Source organism: Pan paniscus, chromosome 17 (genome assembly GCF_029289425.2).
Source record: "Pan paniscus chromosome 17, NHGRI_mPanPan1-v2.0_pri, whole genome shotgun sequence".
NCBI classification, from domain to species: domain Eukaryota; kingdom Metazoa; phylum Chordata; class Mammalia; order Primates; family Hominidae; genus Pan; species Pan paniscus.
The window spans coordinates 64,174,524-64,178,399 of NC_073266.2; the positions used below are offsets into that span (position 1 = coordinate 64,174,524).

At 52.2% G+C, this 3,876-nt stretch overlaps 1 protein-coding gene across 3 annotated transcripts in view; it reads right to left on the bottom strand.

Moving 5' to 3' along the window:
• The window catches only part of ST8SIA5 (ST8 alpha-N-acetyl-neuraminide alpha-2,8-sialyltransferase 5), a 104,445-nt gene that overhangs the window by 92,866 nt on the left and 7,703 nt on the right, over window positions 1-3,876 (bottom strand). The window lies entirely within an intron of this gene.

A 3,876-nucleotide genomic window follows, 5' to 3' on the forward strand; every position in this document is an offset into this window, starting at 1 on the left:
CATTAGAGACACTGAGCCCACTAAGCCACCTGCACTGCCCCACCTTCTCCCCTCCTGACCAAGGGAGGTGCTGCAAATGGACCCCCAGAGTTCTGACTGCTCTCAGTGGGGTCCTCCCAAAAGCTCCCATTGCAGAGCACAGGGAGAGCCCAGGGTCCAAAGAAGTAAGCACACATCGACTCACAGCCCCACTGCCATTTGCTCTGGGCTGTCGCTAAATTCTCCCTGGAAGAGCCTGCCTTTGCCGTGTCCCTGAAATCTTTGTGAGGTGGCATCACACCAGCTCAGCACAGAAGCAAAGAATGGCAGCCTTCAGGAATCCCCTGGCTCTGAAGTGGACCTGCTCCCTGCAACAAGTTCTTCTCACTTTCACTGGGCTGTGACAGTACCTCCCAGCCTCTCTACCTCTTTAACCCTTCCTGTAGGAGACCCAGCTAACGTCCTTCTTAGGGGCTTTTATCCTGCCATTACCCTACTCCAGGGCCAAACACAGCTCCCAATGGCCCAATGAACCAAATGCAAATTGTTCTTCTCAATCTTCAAAACACTTTGCTGAGGCTAGTGACCCACTGTTACATCTGCCCTCTTCGTCCCTTCCTTCCACCTCACAGCAGTTGTATCCATTTCTTCATTGTGTCTCTTCCAGTTACAATCCCTGCGCACACACACATAGTCCTACCTTCAATTATTTATTCATTATCCAATATTTATTGAGAACATCTTATGTGCTGGACACCACGTTTGGTGTTCACAGTGCAGCTGGGAACAAAACAGAGCAAATTGGTTGGGCGCAGTGGCTCATGCCTGTAATCCCAGCACTTTGGAAGGCCGAGGCGGGTGGATCACGAGGTCAGGAGATCAAGACCATCCTGGCTAACACGCTGAAAACCCGTCTCTACTAAAAATACAAAAAATTAGCTGGGTGTGGTGGCAGGCGCCTGTAGTCCCAGCTACTTGCCAAGGCTGAGGCAGGAGAATGGCCTGAACCTGGGAGGCAGAGTTTGCAGTGAGCTGAGATCGCGCCACTGCACTCCAGCCTGGGTGACACAGTGAGACTCCATCTCAGAAAAAAAAAAAAAAAGAAAGAAAGAAAAAGAAAAAAGAGCAAATCCCCACCGCATGGAGCTTTCGGTCTAGAGCAGTTTCTCAACCTCAGCACTACTGACATTTGGGGCTGGAAAATTATTTGTTGCTGGGGGCAAACTATGCATTATAGGTCTTTACAACCTCTTTGGCCTCTTCCCTCTGCATGCAGCAGCACTCTCCTCTCCCCAGTATGAATGCCACAGAAGTCTCCAAACATTGCCATGGGGAATAGGGGATTGAGAACCACTGGTCTAGAGCAGCAGGAGGAGCTTGTTGCAGCTTGCAGATCGCCTGGGGAGCTTGTTACAAAGGCAGGTTAGTAGATCCCACCCGAAGACAGTCAGATTCAGGGGCTCAGGAGTCTGCATTTCAATGGTCCTCCAGTTTGTTCTGAATCAGGCCCTCCCAGAGCCTCTGCTTGAAGAACACTGGTCAAGTGTTTGTAGACAGGAGACAGACTGATGATAATCACATCAGGCCAGTTCATTACAATCATGATATATGGAGGAAACAAGATAGGTAAGCAGGTGCTAGGGGTGACACTGATGTGACAGCCACATCCAGTTCAAGATCAGGACTAACCAATGATTAAGCCAAGTGCTGCAGTGTAGGTAGGGTCAGGCGTGGGAGAGACGGGAGGAAATTGTGACACACTTGCATCTCTGCCCCTTTGCTCCTGCCCACTTTTTGGATGTGCATGCCCCCTGCCCCCACCCTCAAATCTTACCCTTCCTTCAAGGCCCACTCAAGTTCAACTTCCTCTGGGCACAGTCTTGCCTAACTTCTCCAGCCTATCAGTGCTTCTCTTCTCAGACAGTTTAACATTCACTTTCTGTTTCATTTGTGGCTATTTTGTTGCCCCAAATAGACTTCGAGTCCTCTGAGTACCAAGACCACATCATCTCCTTCTTTACAGACCCTTATCTACAGGCACGCTTCCAGGATCAGCCCTATACAAGTTTTGCCTGGTTGATTGGGTTGAGTCTCTAGAGTGAGGCCTGCAAGATAGCATCTATGCGATTTAGGGGGTCAGGGTCTCTGTGAGGGAGGAAGGGAAGCACCTTGTGTGCCTGCTGAACTCCTGGCAGCTAGCCCACCCACCCAAGACCAGGGAAGACTTGCCAGAGCAAGCAGGTAGTTTGGTTGGCGTTTGCCATGGGCGGTTGTATTTTCCCCCTGTTGACAAGGCAGAAGGAATCCCAGCAGCCCCAGCAACTTTGGGGAGGTGCCGGGAGGGGGCAGGAACCCAGAGTTGCCCTGCTGAAGAGCAAGTGCCAAGATAGCAGCAGGCAATCGGCCTGCAGGGCCGCAGCAAGCTGTGGGGGACCCAGCTGTCCTTGCATAGGATCATCTCAGGGGCAGCAGTAGCCAAAACAAGAGGCAGACCCAATCAGATCCAAGAAGCCAGGAGACTCCGAAGATGGCCTTTAAAGCCACCAGTGTCAGACAGCACTCAGGAGCTGCCACCAACCAGGGAACGCTCCCTGGGAAGGTCCGGAGCAGCAACTGGCTGTAAACAAATGTTCAGAACAAGGTGCCTCATTACTCCCCAGCTCCGGGGGAGTTACAAGGAGGGGAAACAGCCTAAGTGCTCGGCTTTTCCACTGGACAGCGACACCTACCAGCGATCCTCACCCTCCCACCTTCGTGGGCAGCCCAGATTGGGAGCACCCATACCTGATGTATCCACCTCACCCAAAGGATGAGAAGAGGGCTGTTTCGTTATGGGGAAGTTTAGAGAAGAAGGTGGGATGCTTACTTAGCTAGAGAGACATTTATTTTCCTATCAACCTAGGGGAGGGGCGGTGAGAGTAGGGAGACACTAGCAGCAAAGAAAAAAACAGCCCAGCAGCTAGGAGAGAGGGCTCTTGCCAAGAGAGGCTCTGATATGGGTGTATCCTAGAGCAGGAACCTCCCCTAATCTCTCAAACCAGGCGGAGAAACCCCAAGTGTTTCCTTAAGCCAGCAGAGCCGGCAGAAGGAAGTGGCTGGCATTTCAGTGTATCTTCTGCAAATAGAGAGGCTGAGGCTGTGCCCGAATTGAATTTCTGAGTGACACCTCCTACTGCTCTTTCTCTTGGAGTTTAACCGTGGATTGGGGTGGAGTAGGGGGAGAGCCCAACGAGGGGTTAACTTCTGCTGCAGCTCTGACCTTTTGCGCTAAGGATGAGAAAAAAAAAAAAAAGCCATCTGTTTCAGAAGGAATCAGGTTGTTGAGTTTCACAGATCCAGTGGCTGTGGGATTATAAGACTTCACTATCACTATCCCTGTCGCATCGCCACAGCCCACACTACCACCCCCACCGAACCCGAAGCTCCTGGAGGGGAAAATGCTTTTTCTCCCAAGGGTCCTTACGAAAGTTCAGGACTCGCGAGGTTATAAACAAACAAACAAACAATAGATACGATTTTGAGCCCTCCGACCCCGGAGTCCAAACAAATGGCCATAGAACTGTGGGTCTGGAGGACACCGCTCCGATCCATGCGGTCTCTCCGAGTATTAAATGGATTTATCGTCAGCCTGGTTGCTTGGAATTCTATTCTGTCCTTCATTTTTCACAGCGGAACAAAGTTGTCTGGACCCTCCAGCCAGCGCTGGGCAGGAGCAAGCAAGGATGCTCTTGGAAACGCGGTGACCCAAGCCTAAGCGGCCATGCTCGGGGCTAGGAGCGGACCCCACGGCCACTCACCCCGGGGCGCTGCGACCGAAGCTGCCGCTGCCGCTGCCACTGCCACCCGGGGGCTCGCTGGCCGGCTCCGCGCATCCCGCCCTCTCATGGACTTTCTTAC